The sequence below is a fragment of the Cetorhinus maximus genome, chromosome 6 (genome assembly GCF_964194155.1).
Source record: "Cetorhinus maximus chromosome 6, sCetMax3.hap1.1, whole genome shotgun sequence".
Lineage (NCBI taxonomy): Eukaryota > Metazoa > Chordata > Chondrichthyes > Lamniformes > Cetorhinidae > Cetorhinus > Cetorhinus maximus.
In genome coordinates, this window is record NC_135884.1 from 28998807 (window position 1) to 29020265 (window position 21459).

Consider the following 21459-nt stretch of genomic DNA (forward strand, 5'->3'; position numbering starts at 1 on the left):
ATTTACTCCTTCATCAACTCAGTGCACCAACCACAACTTAAAGATCAATATCAGACAGTAAGTGTAAGTATATATTCCAACACTTTGCAACCATCCAGCTTTTGAGTAGATATCACATCTCAGATGACAATTGCCAGGGGGAAACACTACAGCTCATCATCAATCCACAAAAACAGCCAAAAACGAGGGATCGTTTTGGGTTTGCTTTCTTCAAGTACATGGTGCTATTCACTGGACTCATTGTCATCAGGGCAATGCAGGACCAGCCAGAAGCTTTTGTTAACTGCAAGAGGTTTCATTCAATTAATGCCCAGCTAATATGTAATCACATTAGAAGGATCATGCGGATCTGTGACAGGTAACTGGTATGATTCACCATCCTGCAGCAATTGAACACACACCCCCACTGACCCTATACTTTTCCACCAGGGCATGAACAAAAGATGACTACTTGGGGACAAAGGCTAACCAAATTAACACCCATTCAAAAGGCCATGACACCTGAGTTGCTCAGCTATATCACTCATCCATGCCTTCATTACCTCTATTCAAATGCACTCCTGCTGCTCTCGCACATTCTACCCTTCACAAATTTTGCGGTCATCCGGAAAATCTGCTCCCATTCGGACATCACCCCTGTTTTTGCTGACCTACACTGGGTTCCCATTCAAGCAATGTCTTGATTTTAAAATTCTCATCCGTGTTTTCAAATCCCTCCATGGCCTCGCCGCCCCTCATCGCTGTAATCTGCCCCAGCCCCACAACCCTCTTAGATATCGGCGCTCCACTAACTCTGGCCTCTTGTGTATGCAGTTGCCTGGGCTGTCAAGCTCTGGAATTCCCTCCCTCTACCTTGCCATTTTGCTTTCCTCCTTTCTTTGGTCAAGCTTTTTGCTGTCTGACCTAATATCTCTTTACGTTGCTCAGTGTCATATTTTGTTTTATAACGCTCCTGTGAAGCATCTTGCCACACTTCAGTACATCAATGATGATAAGCTGTTGTTGTTGTTGTTGTGGAGCCATGCCATGAGGAGGATCATCTTCAAGCTCACTACAGGTCTCCTAAAAACAAATGGTTTAGGTGTCTTGATAGGTCCAGGGGCTCCATGTAAGATGCATTAGAGTCTTGCACCTGAGACCTCTTGACCAGAGAGGATAGCAACTCCTTGGTGTGCCTCATGCATTTTTCTTTTCATGGCTTGATACCAGGTGTCTGAATCCTTGTTCTTCTTTGCAGAGCTGGCAGAGGATGTCAACCGATGCTGAGCCTTATTCCAAGCTGGCCTGCCACCAGTACCTGATACTATACTCACCTATGCTGTGCCTTTCACCAGGTGCAGGCCCCTCTACCTCGCTGACTACCCCAACTGAGGATCCGATCTCCAGGCCGGTGCCTGGAAGGGTTGTAACATGTGACAATGCTTCCTCAGGAGAATTGTCATGCTCTAGGGTGTCTTCCTCAGCAAATTGGGGAGCAGGTTCTTCCCATTAAGAGGGACTTAAAAAGAGGAAGAGAAGCATCGAGAGGCGGGATATTCCAACATGAAAAGCTTGCCCATTACTGGTTGAAGCTTTAACATTAACAGTGCCATTGCTTGTGGCTCGTAAAAAGGTTCAAGTCATCTTGGTCAGAGGAGCTGCCAACCTTGTCACTCTGATGCTGTGAAGGTTTGTCACCTATTGCCAGTGCCATCTGCTCCATGCTGATGATGCTACAATGATAGGGTCCTCCTCGAACAATAAAACTTCCAGGAAAATGTTTGAAAATTTGGAGAAGAATTCCAGTCATCGGAAAAGTCAAATGCATTTAAAATAAGAAGTTGGCAAGTTTTGAAAGTCCATGAATGCAATCTTCCTTTAAAAGGTACATTTACCCTTTTACAAGTGTCATGTCAATAAGATATGAAAAGAAATCAAAACTGTGCACATCAAACTTATTTTTTGCTTTTTCAAAATTGACTTTTGCTGAACCAAAAGATGGCTGCTACAGGTCACATAACTCGCAGTTTGACCATCTTTACTGGAAGCTTCCAACAGTTACAAGAACAAAAGGGTTTCCCTCTCATTCTTGTGGAATCTCGCATCCCATTGTAAGGACATTATAATCACAAAACCAGAGGATTCGCACAGGTCAAAACTCGTTATTCTTGCAGACCCGTCTCACACCTGGAACTGTCCAGGTCCATTTCAAAAGGGGACCATTGAGACGACAATGGATATCATTTGCATCTTGATAAGCTTACCCTAGTAGAGTCACATGGTCTGCCCAGACAATGATCCCCAAAACAAGATCCTCAATATGGATGGTGACTCTTTCAGAGGCTAATGGCTGGGACATTATAAGACATAAAACAAAGGCCAGACCCAGACCCCAGATAAACATCCCTTTGAAATCTTTGTGGTGAAAGGAGGTCACATGACTTGTGACCATTTTGAAATCTCTATATTCAGTTGAGAACCAAGAAACAAGCAGTCTTCTGATTAATTCCAACCTGAAAAGAAACAGCAGCAGGTCTCCTGGCTGACCAAGCAGCTGACCATCATCTCTCAACTCCTCAAAGCCAGTTTTATTTTAAAAGTATCCTCATTCGCTTTCAAGGATTTTTGTGCTGCTGTCTCCAACCAGTAACCATCTGAACTGAGCTCTGCCACAAAGGAAACCCACTCTGGACTTTGACTTTCTGGACTCTGGAAATCACATGAACTAATATTCATTTGTGTGGTTCTTTTACTGTTGTTATCCCTAGTTGTAAAAAGTCCCTCTCTTCTATCTCACTTTGTGTGTGTGTGTGAGTGAGAAAGAGAGAGAGAGAGAGGTTGCGAACATCCCATCCTACACAGGCTTGAACGTGAAATAAATTAACCTCCTGAGTTAATCATAAAGAGAGTTTGCTGCGTGTTATTTACAAAAATTGGACCCCACAAACTGAGGGTTTAGGAGAAACCCACCGCAGCTGACTTTAAAAATAATTCAAAAACGCCTCTGCTTACGGACAGACGGTGAGAGGATAAAGAAGTTCAGTTTGCCTCTCTCACCTGTCCGTAATACAGAAGAAATTACACAAAGTAGGTGGGCTAATGTGATTTGCCTGGCAGCCTACCAATCATAGGAGGCCCAGGCTATTAGAAGTGCCCATGAGAATTGGAATTCATGTCTGTTGCTCACTTCGTACTTCCTGTGCTCCCATCTCCCTGAGAAATCAGCCCCTTTATCTTTCTACCTTATTCCAATCTGTGCCTTTGTTTTTGTCCCCCTTTCTATTTAGACCTTAAAACATAATCATATTACTACACTTAAGATGCTCACTCACTTTGAACTAATTTACACTGTCCATTTCATTATTGGTAGCTACATCAAGCAATGCCATTGATTATATGGACAAGCATATTACTCGAGGAAGGAGACCTGCACATATTTTAGTATTCTACTCCTTTTTTGTGTTTAATTCTTCCCTTTCCCAATCAATAAGTGAATAATTAAAATATCGTGGAACAATGATCAATGATTTGTTATTCCCATTCATTTCCCTGATCTCTATGCGCTCTCCCCCTCTGAAGTTTCAGATCCTTTCCAACTTGTATCAGAGGAGCTGATACAAATTATTAGATACTAGAAGAGCTGAATATTATTTCATTATGAGCTGAATGTTATTTTATTTACAAGATATTAGAGGAGCTGAATATTATTTAAATGGAGAAAGACTGAAGACTGCAGAAAGCTGCAGCACAGAGGTATTTGGAGGTCCTCGTGCATGAATCCCAAAAAGCTAGCATACAAGTTCAGCGGGTAATAGGTAAGGCAAACAAAATGTTGGCCTTTATTTCAAAGGGAATGGGGTATAAAAATAGGGAAGTCTTGCTAAAACTATACAAGGCACTAGTTAGACCACACCTAGAATACTGTGAACAGTTTTGGTTCCCTCATCTAAGGAAAGATATACTGGCTTTGGAGGCAGCCCAGAGAAGGTTCACTAGATTGATTTCGGGGATGGAGGGATTTTCTTAAGAGGAGAGATTAAATAGGTTGGGCCTTACTCATTGGAGTTTAGAAGAATGAGAGGCTACCTTATAGAAACATATAAGATTCTTAGGGGCTTGACAGAGTAGATGCTGAGAGGTTGTTTCCCATTGTGGGAGAGTCTAGGACCAGAGGGTATAATCTCAGAGTAAGGGGGTGCCCACTTCAAACAGAGGTGAGGAGGAATTTCTTTTTTTAGAGGGTAGTGAATCTGTGGAATTCTTTACTGCAGAGGGCTGTAGAGGCTGGGCCATGAAGTATATTTAAGGCTGAGTTAGATTTTTAATCAGTACAGGAGTCAAGGGTTATGGGGAAAAGGCAGGAAAGTGGAGTTGAGAATTATCAGATCATCCATGATCTCTTGGAATGGCGGAGCAGACTCGATGGGCCGAATGGCCTACCTCTGCTCCTATGTCTTATGGTCTTAAAACAGCCTAATGTTCTGAGCTCAAGGATTTGTTACAATTTTCATAGATAATGTCCGAGTTAATATTTGCTACTTGAAGATTCCACATCCTGTAGGAACCCCATGTCATTGTCCCTTCCTGTGCTGCTATTCCTACTATCACCATGACCCTTAGATTCAGTGGTACAAGGTATCAAATTGAACCTAAACAGTCACACACTAGGTCTGCAGTTCCCATATTTGAATAAAGTGCTCTGGCAGGTGAAAAAGATCAAGCAATTGTGGATACAGATCTCCAGATAAATACCCGATACACTGGCAACGGGATAATTTCAAGATCAGTTCCAAAATATGATTTGCAGACAGTTCCATGTTGGACTGTTATAAGGCAATAAAAACAGCCATTACTCCAATGTCCTTCATGAGGAACAACAGAGTAATATATACTGTGTTGTGGGTAAGACAATGATATTGAACACATTATTGGCTGAAAATTGATACAAGATGGTCATGTACTGTTGTAGGGTGGCCGAGTTGTACTATTGATGATAGAGTTGATCTGCAGACACTTCTTGGGTGGAAACATTAAGTTTATTTACAATATACTCAGCAGCAACCACACATGTGCTTTCAACTGCAACTCTAACACTTCACTGACTGCTGAGGTACCCCGCGCCACTCTCCTATTGGTTACTACAGATCATGTGATCTTGCCTAACACCCATTATTCTTAAAGGTACATTACACACTAAATAAAACCATAATTACTACATGTACTACAGACTCACCAAACTTTAGTAATCCAACTAACTGAATTAAAGTGATACATTAAGTTAACTACCTTTTTTTTATTAGTTCACGGAATGTGAGCATTGCTGGCAAGGCGAGCATTTGGTGCCTATCCCAAATTAGCCCCGAGAAGGTGGTGGTAAGCCGCCGTCCTGAACAGTGTTGTAAGGAAGGGAGTTCCAGGTTTTTGAGCCAGCAATAGTGAAGGAACAGCGATAAAGTTCCGAGATAGGATGGTGTGTGACTTGAAAGGGAACTTGTAGGTGGTAGTGTTCCCATGGGTCTGCTGTCCCTGCTATTCTAGGCGCAAGAGGTCATTGGTTTGGAAGGGGCAGTCAAAGGAGGTTTGGTGAGTTGCTACAGTGCATTTGTAGATGGTACACATTGCTACCACCATGCGCTGGTGATGGAGGAGGTAGTCAATGAAGAGGGAGTCTGGCGTGCCAGTGCAAAATACAATGCTGAAGCATTTTCAGTCATCTTCAGCCAAAAGTGTCAATGGATGATCCACCTTAGCCTCCTCCTGAGGTCCAAATCACAGATGCCAGTCATCAGCCAATTTGATTCACTGATGATATAAAAAAATAGCTGAAGGCAACGGAAACAGGAAAGGCTATGGACCCGGACAACATTCTGGCAGAAGAACTTAAGACTTGTGCTCCAGAACTCACCACACACCTGGTCAAATTGTTCTGGTACACAACAATTCTGACATCTACCTGGCAATGTGGAAAATTGCCCATGGGTATGTCCTATCCACAAAAAACAGGACAAAGCCAACCCGGGGAATTACCACCTCATCAGGTGACTCTTGATCATCAAAGTGATGGAAGGTGTCATCAATAGTTCAATCAAGCGGCACTGACACTGCAACAACCTGCTCACCAACGCTTAGTTTCAGTTCTGCACTGCAGCCTTGATACAAACATGAACGAAAAAGCTGAATTCATGAGGCGAGGTGAGAGTGACTACCCTTGACATCAAGGGTTATCATTGACCAGAAACTGAACTGGACCAGCCATATAAATACTGTGGCTTTAAGAGCAGGTTCTGAGGCGCGTAATTGACCTCTCGACTCCCCCATGCCTGGCCGCCATTTACAAGGCACAAGTCAGGAGTGTGCTGTAATGTTCTTCAGTTATCTAGGTGAGTGCAGCTCCAGCAATGATCAAGAAGCTCGACAATGTCCAGGACAAGGCAGTTTGTTTGATTAGTAGCTCACCTACCATCTTCATCTCTTTTGTCCATGTTTGGACCAAGGCTGTATGAGGTTTGCAATCAAGTGACCCTGGTGGAAACCAAACTGAGCATTGGTGAGGAGGTTATTGCTGAGTAAGTGCCACTTGATAGCATGGTCATTGACACTTTCCATCACTTCCCTGATGATTGGTAATTGATACTCCAATGGATTTATCCTACTTTTTGTGGACATGCCCTAGATGGGCAATTTTCCCCACTGTAGGGTAGATGCCAGTGTTTTAGCTTGGTCAGAGGCATGTTCTGGAGTACAAATTGTCAGCACTACAGCCGGTACGTTGTCAGGGACCATGTGCTGTACGCAGTGCCTTCACCCATTTCCTGATATCACATGGAATCGAATTGGCCGAATGCTGACATTTGTAATGCTGGGCACCTCAGGGGCAGGCCATGATGGATCACCCATTTGCACTTCTGGCTGAAGATGGTTGCAACTGTTTTAGCATTATTTAATTGTCCATCAACATTCAGGATAGGATGTGGTAAGGCTGCAGAGTTTTGATCTGACCTGTTGGTTGTAGGATTACTTAGCTCTGTCCATTGTATTCTGCTTTGCATGCAAGTAGCCTGGTGTTGTACTTCATTAGGTTGGAACCTCATTTTTAGGTATGTCCTGTGCTGCTCCTTGCATGCTCTCCTGCATTCTTTCTTGAACCAGTGTTAATCCCCGGCTCAATGGTAATGGTAGAGAGTGAGGTATGCCAGACCATAAGATTACAGATTGTGGCTGAATATAAGTCTACTGCTGCTGAAAGTCCACAATACCTCATGGATACCCAGTTTTCAGCTGCTGGATCTATCTAAATCTGGTTCTAAACCTATCCCATTTAGCACATTGGTAGTGCCACACAATATGACGGAGGGTATCCTTACTGGACGTCATCTCCACAAGGACTGTATAATAGTCACTGTTACCAAGATTGCCATGGACACATCTGCAACAGATGGATTGGTGAGGACGAGGTTAAGTAAGTTTTCTCCTCTTATTGGTTCTCTCACTGCCTGCCGTAGGCCCGTTGTGGTAGTTATGTTCTTCAGGACTCAGTCAGCTTGATCAGCGCTGGTGCTACTGAGACACTCTGTGATGAACATTGAAATCCCCCACCCATTTTGAGCCCTTGCTACCTTCAATGCTTCTTCCAAGTGGTATTCAACATGGAACAGTACTGATTCAACAGCTGAGAGAGGGCAGAAAAAGGCACTTAGCAGGTTTTTTTGCCCATGTTTGACCCAATGACATGACACTTCATGGGACCTTTGGAAAGCACAGGCCCAAATGATCTATTACCTTGGGCTTTTAAATAAACTTTAACCTTGTTCACTTATTTCAAAGATCCTGACCCTGTCAAATGAGTAGTGTATGGGCTGCTCAAGTCACACAAAAGTGAAGTCCCTTTACAACCTATCTTATCTATGACTGGTTCTGCACAACATGAATTGGCCAAGTGATTGGGCAAATTGTTACAACAAGTTTTGACCAAAGTTTCCACATACACGGTGAAGGACTCCTTCACATTTGCAATGGCCATACAGGACTTGCATATCGATAGCAATGCTGTGTCCATGTGCTCATTTGACATTGCTAGCCTATTCACCAATGTTCCACTCAAGGAAGCCATAGATATTTGCGCTGCAGCACTATATCATGGCGATCTAGGCCCAACACCAATGCGTGAATTAATGAACTTAAGAACTCGGTAACTTGCGTTGAGTTCAGTTATAATGATACTATATGCTCAAATAGATGGTGTTGCCATGGGATCCCCTCTAGGCCCAGTTCTCACAAATATCTTTGTCGGGTTTCATGACAAACATGTCTTCGATGGAATGACACCTAACCTCCTACACCTTGCATATTTCTGATATGTGAATGATACGTTTGCTATACTTAAATCCACAGCTGCATGTAATAATTTCCTTACATGTCTTAATCGGCTCCATCCTGTGCTCAAATTCACCTTTGAAAAGGAGCAGTCAAATGAACTCCCCTTCCCTAATATACTCGTTGAGAAATCTGCCAGGGGTTCTCTACCATGGTCTACGACAAACCTATCTTCACTGTTCAATACACATGTTGGGGTTCTTACAGTTCCACACGCTATATGATTGGTCTTATCTGCGACCTTGTAAATAAGGCCCGCGTCATTTGCTCACCATGTAGGCTTGATGCTGAAAGAGGGCACATCAAAGGCATCCTGCAGGATAATGTCTCCTCTGATCAGATCATTTCACGCAAACTCCTGAACAGGCTTAAGGCCGTCACTTTCGGCCCTGAAAAGCGCCCAGTCTACTTCAGATTACCCTGGGAGGGCAAGGTATCTCAAACATTTGAGCAACAGAAGCTAGTTGTTTCATGTTGATGTTATGCAGTAACACCATGAGCGGTATTTGCCACTAACAGCATGCTGCCAACAAGCCAAAAAGGCGTTCTGCCTATCACACAAATGAGTAATGTAACATATGAATTTCAGTGCCATTGTGATGCTAGGCATGTAGGCCGTACGTCCCAAAGACTGGGGGGTTGCATTAAACAGCATGTCCCAGCCACTGTTCACAATGGGCAAGGTACAGATCGTACCCAACCAGCCGAGGTTTGCAAAACTCAAAAGACAGTGTCCAACATTAGATGTGATTCTGCGGTTGGACATCGTTTGCTAAATAATCCTCAGTGCACTAAGAATTACGCTGACAACCAATTTAAGACTATCAGTTGGGCTTGCAGTGTGGCGCATTTGTGTGTACTGGAAGCTACATATATTAATACACAGGGCCCTGCTCTTTGCAGACAGAAATAACATGTGCCTGTTTCAGCTAAACAAAATAAGTGACAGCCATGTGCTGACTCATTCCTCAGGGCAATGCCTTGATCAATCAGGGTCAAGTTGTCTGGTTTAATTGCAAACAATGCTTGGCAGTTAACTGTCAGTCACCATCACTGATGTGTTCCCCATGGCAACGCCATTTGCCAACCAATCAGCACTTTGTTCGCATGCAGTATAAATTGTTGTTTTCCCCTTACACTAGTATTCTTGTGAAATGTCCTAATGAGTGCAAGAAGAAAAAACTTAGACATGTCTCTTTTTTCAGCAATACAAAAGGACTTATGAAATAAATTATAGAAGTAGTAAGAAGCTTTAGACAGAATGAAGTCTCCATCCAAAAATATATTTTTTGCAGTCTTCAGTTGCATGTTTTAAAGCAAAAGGCTATTAAGTTATCACACATTGGGGTGAATGTGTGGATTTTTGACCATTTTCTCTTCCCCCCACTTGATGTTTCTATTTGCAATTTAAGAAAATCAAATTATGACCAGAAAAATTAACACATTTCTTGCTATGAATTAACATTAAATAGTCCACATTGAATAGTCCTACTCAATAATTATTTCAAAATTTGTATTGGAAACAGAAATCACTACATTTGTTGCATTGGACGAATAAATGTATGTCTGATAAAATTAGAAAACATTTATAACCTTCATTATTAGCTACAAAAGGCTGTCCTACTCCCAAGTAACAAAAGATCAATGAATAAATGAACAATGAACGTAAGTAGTTGTGAATCAGCAGCCCCTCTGCCACCAAAATAAGTTGTGTTCTCAAAATAAGTTATTTCTAATCCATTTCTGAGTGTTTAAACAACACCAGTCTGTCACTTCTGATAAAGGATACCAGCAGATAGCACCTGCCAGAAAATTTCTAATAGATTTGAAGAGCTAAATTTTAAGTCATATGTTACTTGGGATCTTTAGGCATTATTTGTAATGGCAAATTGAAAATATTCCATTCAGTGTGGCAGAGGTACTGGTGGAAGCCAGTAGAGAGGTTTTCTGGTAACAAGCTCAATAAAGTTGAATCTATGGAAATGTTCAATCTTGCAATGATGTTTTGTATTTACAAAGATTATTCATCTTGTTCCTCTTCAATTTACTGCAGTTGCTTCTGCTGAGGTACTGGAAAACACTTCACATTAACCTTGTATGCTTGTGTATCTGACAGAGGCTGTCAACCACAAAAAGAATGGCTACTGATGTCTCTGTCACCTTCACTATTGCAGTTCCTCCCACGCTGTTTTGTTCCTTTTCAAACCTAGCAAACAGTGTGTGGAATTATTTTACCATCAATCCTGATGATGAATTCAGCAGCAAGGAAATATGTTACTGCTATACAACACAATAGTGCTAATGAAACTTACTGAATAATGCATAAGATTTTAGGGTCAAACATGATTAAATACAACTGCAAGCCAAAATGATAGAATTATTTATTAACAGTTATAACAGTTAAAGCAATTCATATACATTTTCACATTACTTGCCTTTTTCCCCTGAATCTTGTTCCATGAGAAATCTAACATATAAAAAAGAGTTGAGGAGCTGTTGCAAAGTCTGCCAAAGCAACACCATGGTGGTATGTCATTGCAAAAAAGCACTGTATTCAGAGAGGAATCTCTGAAAAAGGGCTTGCTGAAAGAAATTTGGCTAGGCTAATGGTGCCCAACATTATTTTTGGGTAAATGTTACAACAACTTCAGGCGTGGCTGAATGTTAATATCCAAACGTCGGCCGAATTGTGCCACTCTGCCATTAGCTTTGTAAAACTGACATTTCGGCATCTGCCTCACTTTTCACTTGCATTTCATATCATTAAGTTGTATTTGTGCAATAGATACAAACTAAACCCAGCACAGGCTACTAATTATAGCCCGAAATATCTTAGTACCCCACTATGACATAATTATTACTGACTTTTCACCTGTGGTTCGTTCCAGGGATCGCCTGAAGATTTATGTGGCATCTCTCATGTCATTCATAAAGGTGGTCATGGATGCCACATATCATCGGGCTAGCCAATATATTAAGTACACAACCAATCAGGCCAGTCAGATAGAGAGGGCACTTAGCTCTAGGGACATGGCTGGAATTCTCCAGGTACAGTGTGCTATTATAAGACCATAAGACGTTGGAGCAGAAGTAGGCCATTTGGCCCATCGAGTCTGCTCTGCCATTCCATGAGATCATGGCTGATCTGATAATCCTCAACTCCACTTTCCTGTCTTTTCCCCATAACCCTTGATTCCCTTACTGATTAAAAATCTGTCTATCTCAGCCTTGAATATATTTAACGACCCAGCCTATACAGCCCTTTGTGGTAAAGAATTTCACAGATTGACTACCCTCAGAGAAGAAATTCCTCCTCATCTCTATTTTAAATGGGCACTCCCTTGCTCTGAGATTATGCCCTCTGGTCCGAGGCCATCCCACAAGGGGAAACAACCTTTCAGCATCTACCCTTTCAAGCCCCCTGAGAATCTTATATGTTTCAATAAGGTCGGCTCTCATTCTTCTTAACTCCGATGAGTACAGGCCCAACCTCTCCTCACAAGAAAATCCCTCTATCCCCGGGATCAACCTAGTGAACCTTCTCTGGACTGACTCCAATGCCAGTATATCTTTCCTTAGATAAGGGAACCAAAACTGTGTACAGTATTCTAGGTGTGGTCTAACTAATGCCTTGTATAGTTTTAGCAAGACTTCCCTATTTTATACTCCATTCCCTTTGAAATAAAGGCCAATATTCCATTTGCTTTACCTATTACCTGCTGAACTTGTACGCTAGCTTTTTGGGATTCATGCATGAGGACCCCCAAATCCCTCTGTGCTGCAGCTCTCTTCAGTCTTTCTCCATTTAAGTAATATTCAGCTCTTCTATTCTTCCTGCCAAAGTGCATAACCTCACATTTTCCTACATTATATTCCATCTGCCATGTTTTTGCCCATCACTTAACCTGTCTATATCCCTCTGTAGACTCTTTGACTACACTTATGTGGCAATTAAGGTCCCCTCAGAGCAGCCAGGCATTTTTGCGAACGGGAATGGGTTCCACTCCTTCAATGTTCAAAACCTCTTTGACCACCGTAAATAGCTCATGCAGGAGTGTACAGGGTTTCCAAGATGCTGCCAACTTCTACATCCGTAGACAGTCCCAATTGCCTCAGCTCTTCAGGCCGCCCAAATGTCTTCCTGGTTGAGACAAGGGGTATCCACTGAAGATATGGCTTCTGACCCATGTATTTAACCCCAGCACACAGGCAGAGGACACACTGCCATATGACTACAAGGGCCACCACCAAGCAGGCCATTGGTCTTCTGAAGATAAGCTTTAGATGCCTCAATAGACCTGGAGGAACCCTGCAATTCGCACCCTCACCATTGCATCGCTAGCATCTGTTGCTTGTACAATATGGCAGGACTGGTGCTCCAGAGAGTAGCAGCACTGGAGCCAGAGGCAGACGCTGGGTGGGATTTTCCACCCCTGCCTGCCGCCGGGATCATCTGGTCCCACCGAAAGTCAATGGACTTTTGGCTGGGCTGCTGAATCTTCCATGGCAGGTCCCACCATGATGGGGCCAAAAAATCCTGGCCACTGAGTGAGCCACAGGGAATGAGGATAAGGCTGAGGGGCATCAACAGGGAGCAGCCAATGAAGATAGTGACACGGGGCCTGGCTCACAGGACAGTGATATGCCTGGGAGGGAAGTTCATGAGTCTCTGACATTTCACTTGAGGACAAGTGCAAGAGTCCACCAAACCAAGATGTTCCCTTCCAGAGGCAATCGTGCTGACCTTTTTGTTAAAGGCCCTTTACCATCTCTCTGTACCTATCAGTTCTATATGTTAAGGCCTTTTGTCAACACAAGCACTCATGAGGCACTCACCTTTGCAGACTGTCTATATATTTAATTCCACATCTGGTTACTGTTAACTGCTGCACAAAGAATTCAGTATACATTGAATATCAACACATTTATGTATCATAAAATATTAAAGGCTTCTGTTTTTAATAAATTATCACCCAATGAACCTCCAAGTACTAGACCATCTCTTTATACGCTCGCTTATGGTCACTTCTCTGGGGTGCTCCCATGTGCCTGGAGTTAATCTGGTGTCAGCCTGCTGCCTTTCCTGCTTTGGTGCATTAGATAGCCGTGGCATGTGAACTCTGGCTGTCTGAGCCATACTGGGGCGTGGCACATTTAGGGCCATCTGTATCTGTGCAGGGACTGCCTCAGTCATCAGACCAGCATGCAGCATTGGTGTCACCACATCAAGGCCAAGCATCAGCCTTCAGTGATCAAAGTGCCTTGAAAGGAGCTCCCATTGCCTTCAGCCTGCCCATTCAGGCCCCATGATTGCCTGGAGTGGTTCATCTCTCTCATCCATCTCTCCATAGACTTCCCGGATGAGGCTATGCTATGGAAGTCTGTGTGCACTCCCTGAATCCAATCGGTGCTATGTTCCATGTGTCTCTTCTTGAGGGTCGCCACTCTCTCAATGGAAGGCGCTATGCATTCACATACCAGGAAAATAGTGCCACTCATGACATGGATGGACTCCTCTGTTGTTTGTGCAGGGGACTTGACCTCCCCTCTAAACACCTGACAGATGTTCATACATTTCTCGCCAGATGACACCAGAAGCTTACCATCTGCTTGGATCTGAGCATCGCTGGGCCACTCTTCATTGCACATCTGCCTTGCGCTCAGCAACAGGCTACCCTGCCATCACCCAGCTCCATGGCCTCCTCCTCCAGCTGTATCACTAAGGCGACTAAATGCACCCCACCTCAGTTCATTGATGCTCCCAGCATTCTGAGTGTACTTCTCCTTCAAGCAGATATACACAATGTCCCTCTTGTCCAAAGGCCCATCTGTGCTGGTCACTCTGAGGCACTGTAAACATGCAGAACCACACTGCTGGGCTAGTGTCGTAAGCTGGGCATGTGCGAACTGGGTGCCTCACTGTGGATTTTGGTGCCTGGTGTTGCCCCGTCCAGGGGTCAACCACCCAACCTCACATTTCATGGGTGCCTTTTAATTGATGCCGAGCTTCCGGTTTAAAATTCTGAATGATACTCGCCTTTCCAGACCACAGCAGGTCATTAAATCTCTCCCTGCTCTGGATCCAGGCCCTTGCAACGATCCCTCAGCTGCTTAGTATGTCTGCCACTTCCAGCAATGCCTTCTTGGTGAAACGTGCTGGCCTCTACTTCCCGTCTGCTGGACACAGGACATTTTTCCGTTGCCTTGCTGCCTACAGGAGCACTTCTAGGTCGGCATCGCTGAAGTGTGGAGTGACCCTTCTTTGTGCTGAAGCCTTCCCTGCTCTGCTTCTGCTTCTGTAGATCCCCTTCCTTTTTGCCCGCGTCTGTTGCCTGGCTGAGTGTTGCACCTATACCTTTAAAAATGTTGCTGCGTGGGAGATGCTGGCACTGTGACCAGTCTACCACCTTTCATTGGTCAGCTACCCTGCCTGCTGGTCCTTAATTAGCTCTTCCTTGAAAAATAACCAAGGAAACTCCGCCTGTGCGCCGCCAACCTGGATATCGCCCTGTCAGGTCATCGCCTGTTTAGTAACGTTTAGGGCTTTTTGAGCTGACTGATGGCAAACACAGTTAAGATGCCCTGCTACAGCAAAATCTGGTCTATTGCTGTTAATTTTTTAAAATTAAGTAAAGTGATCAAGGTTTAGCAATTCTATCACTAAGGGAGACAATGCAAACCAATAAAAAGCTAAAGAGTTCTGCAGGTGAAAGGCTCATCCTCAAACATTACCTTCCCAGTTCTCTCTGCAGACGTTGACCTTTTGAATGCTTCTAGCATTTTTGACGTTTGCTTCAAATTTCCAGCATCTGCCGTATCTTGCTTCAATTTCTGCAGATATCTGTTCTGGGTTCCCTGCTGTTCACAGTTTTCATGAATAATGTGGAGGACACTTTTGTAATATTACCAAATCTCTCAGTGGCAGCAAACCAAACAGTCAGGTGATAAGTGTGAGATTTTGATAACATTCAAAGAGATTTGCAAATAATAAAAGTGAAGAAGTGGATTTTGATGCAGATAAATGTACTATTTTCTTATATAGGTCATTAGCAAGGTCAGATTTGGCATAGTGCCTGCATCTTAGGGATCCAACCTCTGAAGCATATTGATTCATTTAGTTCAAAGAAAATTAGCAAGGATTTTTACCTTAAGGGACAGGAATTACTCAACTTAGGTGGTTAGATAGATTCCTTGACTGAGTGGGTTGACTGTTAAATAAACAGGTTTGATGAGCTAAATAGCCAGTTAACAATTCTTGCTTTTAATCATGTTACCACAATTCAGTGAGCTCTATGTTTTATCAACCATGAATGAAATGCTATCATCTGTAATTTATTATGAAAATAAAAAATGTTAACTGCTGACATTGATACTAATAAATTAATTCAATGTTAGCTATGTACAAAAAGCACCAATTGTTACACAATGACTAGCAGAATAGCTGTGCTATTTACAATACAGTCCTCGTTTACAGGGCTCTGCTTTTAACCCAAGCCGCTCAACGGGAGTGGGGTGGATGAGTGGTGAAAGTTGCTCCCGACTCTGACAAGAATCTGTCGACGGCCATTTTAACTGCAGTGCTGACTTGAGTGACGAATGCATTCACCAGAAAAAGGCAGGTGCATCTTTAATAAGTTCAAATCCCCAGATGTCATTAGAGCTCCAAAGTGATTTTAACTGCATGGGTCATAAGACAGGCAAACTATAGACCCCCTGAACAGCTGGATTGGCTTCATAAACTGATTAACATGACTTAAAGTTAGATTTAAAGGGGCATTCACCCACAGGCACTTATGTCGTTAGAATCTGTGGGTCATTGTAAGCAGTGCATTTCCATTTTGCTTGCAGTTTTCTTTGATTTTTCTTCCTTACCCACCCTCGTACAGTATTCTGACTTGTGAGAACAGCATTTGCTGAATTTGATTAAATTGCAGGACGGAACATTAGGAGCAGAAACCTCAGCGACCAGGACATGTAGCAGGTGGGCCTGAAGATAACAGGTGAGGGGAGCTGCTTGTGGAAGATGGTACCTAGCCCATGGGCTAAATCACTATGCTGGCGCAGCAGGACATGAGGAGGGTGCATTTCACCAGGCAGTCTGTTGATTAAGTATGTGTGTAGCCTGTTGGAACTGCTGTTTGCTTAGACCAGGGGGGCTATGCTTTTAAATTGGCTGTTCAAGTTACCACTGCTCTTACCTTTTTTGCCACAGGCCTCTTCCTAACTGCCACAGGGAACCTCATCCACATCTTCCAGTCTGCAGTACAAAGATGCATCAGGCAGGTGACTAGTGCCTTCTTTGGCAGAGTAAACTTGTGTATCTCCTTACCAATGAATATCAGCAACCATGACAAAATAGCTCTCAGATTTGCAGAAGGAGCCAGCTTCCCTCGTATTCAGGGCATAACAGGCCTGCACTCATATAGCTTTCAGAGTACACAATCAAACCCTGAGACAATCAAGAACATGCTAGAGAGTCCATTCACATATTGAAGTAAAGGTTCAAGTGCCTTGGTCACTCTAGGGGCTCCTTACCATCTAGCCCAGACAAAGTGTGCTGCATGCGTTTAGTTTACATTACCAGGCCTGCAGAATGCCATGAGTTTGATGAGACATAACAATGAGGAACCACACATCATTAGGTGAGGAAAAATTGGATGAAGATGGGGGTAACCACAAAAAGAGAGACAGCACAAAGCAGAGCCACAGGTTGGTTGTTAGAGCAACACTTTTGTTGACCTACCCAATCCTCTTACCTGAAAAATGAGAAAATGTCCCTCAGCATTCACAAAACCTGTTACCCATTCAACACTCCCTTGACTCTGCATCGAAGAACATTGAAACTAATGACTTACTGAGATGCTGTATAAAAATGAACTATACAAAGATCCATAGGTGATAACTGGCATTGTATCAGCTTCTTGCCCTACTAACCCAACAGGAAAATCAGCCAGAAGGGAATGCAACCTTTTTTAAAAATGTGCATTCTATATTAAATAGATCTCTGGCTGACCCACCAAATTTTTCACCGCAAAAGTGGAGATTTCTTGTTGTATCAGCCAATTGATTGGAGAACCTGCTCTTGACATTGTGACCTAGACGCTGAAATACCCTGCGGCCTGTTTTCTGGTGCCAGTGACTGAATTTTGAACTCACACAGTTACCTACAAGCTTGGAGGGAGTAAAAGCTGTGCTGCTACACTTCTCATTTTGCAAAGATGGCATCTTCCCTTTGGCCTCCCATTTCTTTCACTCAAAGGAACCTGCGATATTTGTTAAACTCACAAGTAGTGCTAAGCTAGTACAAGCTTAAGTACCCTTTTAGCAATGTGATAATGACTGCCAATCAATCCCTCTGGCATGGAAAATTAACTATTACAAGTGTAGAGTATTTTTTCTTCAGGTTTTGAGCCTTTCAGGAACATTTTAAAAATCACATTTTAATTTTTTTTTTCTTACTTTGTCTCTTAATCCAGTCTTTCTTTCCCTCTCTATTTTTCTTTCTGTATCTGGTTTGACATGGAATTCATCCCCTTCAATTCTCAGTCCTTCTTGTGTATACTTCCCAATCCTTAACTCTCATTGGTTAAGGAGGTAACCCTGATGTTCATTCTGTCCAGTCAGCTCCCCGGTTTTCTTGTTGAGCCATTATCAGCTTGGACTTTCAGGAACTTTGTGGGAAAATCTTTTGAGCTGAAGTGTGCAAGGACAAATCTAATAAACGGCAGATGCCATTCAATGGTCTGCCACCGCAAAAAAGATGTCTTTATTCTTTCATAGCATGTGGGCATTGTTGGCAAAGCCAGCAATTCTTGCCCATCCCTAACTGCCCTTGAACTGAGTGGCTTGCTAGACCATTTCAGAGGACAGTTAATAGTCAACCACATTGCTGTGGGTCTGGAGTCACATGTAAGTCAGACAAGGTAAGGATGGCAAATTTCCTTCCCTAAATAAAGGACATTAGTAAACCAGTTGGATTTTTACAACAATCACTGATGGTTTCAATGTCACCATGGAGTAGTTTATATTCCAGATTTGTTAACTGAATTTAAATTGCGCAAGCTGCCGTGGTGGGATTTGACCCCATGTTCTCAGAGCATTAACCTGGGCCTCTGCATTACTAATCCAGTGACATTTCCACAATGCCACCCATCTTCCCCCATCTGGCCCATTATCACATATTTTCAACACTTATGAGGCTTGTCAAGCTTGGCCTAGTTTGAGATAATTTCTGTTGTGGTTAATTTGTTTGACAAACCTTTCCAGAGCACGTCAGCATACATTTCCTTATGGTGCTTATTTCCCACAGTATAATCGCTAGTGTGCCTAATGATTTATACTAAGGACAATTAAAAGTTTTTGTTATAATCTTGCACAATTTGAGAGGGAGAAAACAAAGGATATTTTGTTCATAAGGTAAAAGGTAATGTTCGTTTGAGCACAACAGGTTTTTTAAAAAAAAGGATATGCTTGCCAATTCAGTGAGTGTTTAACTGTTTATGTGTGGTGACTGTAAAGGACACACACAGACAGGTTACCTTGTAAGACTTTGGAAAGAAAATAGTATTTATTGTACTTAACATCCAATCTAATAAGAATAATAAAAAAGTTCCAACTCTCTCACACTCATTAATTCAAGGGCTCATGTGTGTAAACACATGTAAGTTACAAAGTGGGGTGATCGGCAGTGCAGTTACAATTTTGCTACAAATACTGAGCATGTTTACTCTCCTGAAGGTAGCAGTAAGCTGTAAAGGACCATCAAATGTTCTTTAGTTTTGTGAAAACTCTTAATTTGCTGCTATAAAGCCATGCTTTATATTGAAAATGACTTTATTTAAGTATTGGGCTGAAACCAATAGACTGAAACCACATTCTCTGGAATGAAAGCTTAAAACAGTAGTTTCTAAAATGGCTGAACATTTGCAATGACTGCCTTACACATTTATAACCCATTAAAATGGAGTTAACCTGTCTGGAAGAATCCATCAAAAACAATCACCTTAGAGGAATATGAATGACCACATCTCCTGACTCATTGACAAAACACCCAGACAGCACCTGGATATTTTAAAGTCCAATAAAAGTTAATGATGTACAGATCTTGTAGATTGATGACTTGGATGCTTTGAGGCTGAGCTCGATGGGCCCTTTGGGTTCAGTATCAAGGTGGACAATTCACCTTTTCTTATGGAGGTAGCACTGCTGGGTTGATTCTTAAAACACTTTCTGTGGTGTGTGGATGGTCAAACAACAGGCAGGGCTCCACTTGCAGGCTGGATGGAGAACGAGAGAAAAAGCATGAGAGAGTGTCCCACTCAGGTGTCCTACATCTTTGGCGTCTCTTTTGCTTCTGTTTTTGTGGCCTGGAGAAAAGCAATTTCTTAAACACAAATGAGGGTTAGTTTGCCCACCACATGATCCCTTCTCACCACCTGACCAGCCACCCAACATGGTCATAGTAAGTTGATTCCAAGTCCATGGTGTAGACATGATTAGATTATGGCTGGACAAGTTCCTTTCTCAGCCAGAGTCCATTGTCTGAAGTGATTATGTCTAATGGCTTGTCCCCACCCAGTTGAATACCCGGGTGCTGTCTGGGTGTTTTGTGAATGAGTCAGGAGGTGTGGTCATTCATATTCCTCTAAGGTCTTTGATGGATTCTTCCAGACATGCTAACTCCATTTTAATGGGTTTTAAATGTGTAAGGCAGTCATTGCAAATGTTCAGCCATCTTAGAAACTGTTGTTTTAAGTTTTCATTCCAGAGATTGCTGTTTCAGTCAAATGGTTTCTGCCCAATACTTAAATAAAGTCATTTTCAATATAAAGCATGGTCTTATAGCAGCAAATTAAGAGTTTTCACAAAACTAAAGAACATTTGATGGTCCTTTACAGTTTAGTGCTACCTTCAGGAGAGTAAACATGCTCGCTATTTGTAGCAAAATTTTAAACAGCACTGCTGATAAATGTGCATTTCACAACAAGGAAAGTTTTGTGCTTAGTTAAATGGACTGTCCTGTATGAATGTATATTTATTTAAAACAAACACTTGAGAGTTGCTTACTGCCATCGTGAAAGGTAGGGGCAGTGCAATGGTAACACGCATGCACTACTTCTCCTTCGTGATCCAAAATATATGTAGATATTCCAGCAAAGCTTCAGCACCAGTCTTTGATGCAACAAATTAGTTATTTCTAAGAACAATGGAAAATTCCTGAACCTTATCCATATTGATACTCTTTTTTTTTCGAGTTATCAACAGTCACAGATTGCAACTCTTTTGAGTACAATCACAGTTCTTGGTTTCCGGGAGTGGGACATGAACCCACAACCCTCTGATTCAAAGGCGAGGGTGCTATGAACTGAGCCACACTATAAATTCCTCATTATATCACTTGTAGAATTAAACTCCTCTGGTCAAATGTGAATTGCTTTCAGCTATGGAGCATTGGTTGACTGACAACAAGCCAATCATTCATTGATTTGTTGCTCTGTATTGAGCACAAAAGGCTGTTGTGAAACAGAACAGATGTAGTTACAAAGGAACAGATTACTGAGCAACACAGTTATAATACAAGACCAGATCAGTGGAAACCAGTGCATGACTACAAGAGTGTCTGCTTAGCACTTGAAAAGTTGCCTTGATTTAAATTTTAACTAGTGGACAAGATTCAAAGAAAACTAAACATCACTAACAAGGAGGAAAGCAAAGAGATATTTGTCTAACTGCAGCTTGTGAATGAAGAAATTGGATTTTACAATAGATCACTGGACCCCCCCTGCCCCCCTTGTGTGCCATTCCTACACTAAGCAAGATTAAAGTACTGTTTGTATCTTGGGAAAAGGTCAGCATTTTGATTAATGTTAATGTTAATAAATTCAATACAGAATTGAATGCTCAGTATTTTCCTTTGGAGTTAACAGTTTCTATTTATGACACAATTGCCTTAAATGTTTTAACATACATTGAAAGTGCAATAACTACCCGTCACAAATTTTAAATTAAATAGAATTCTAGAAATAGAAATATAGGGCGGAATTTTCCAGGCCTGCTTGTGGCGGGCATGATAGGTGGCGACCACGGAAAATATGGCGTGACCTGTTC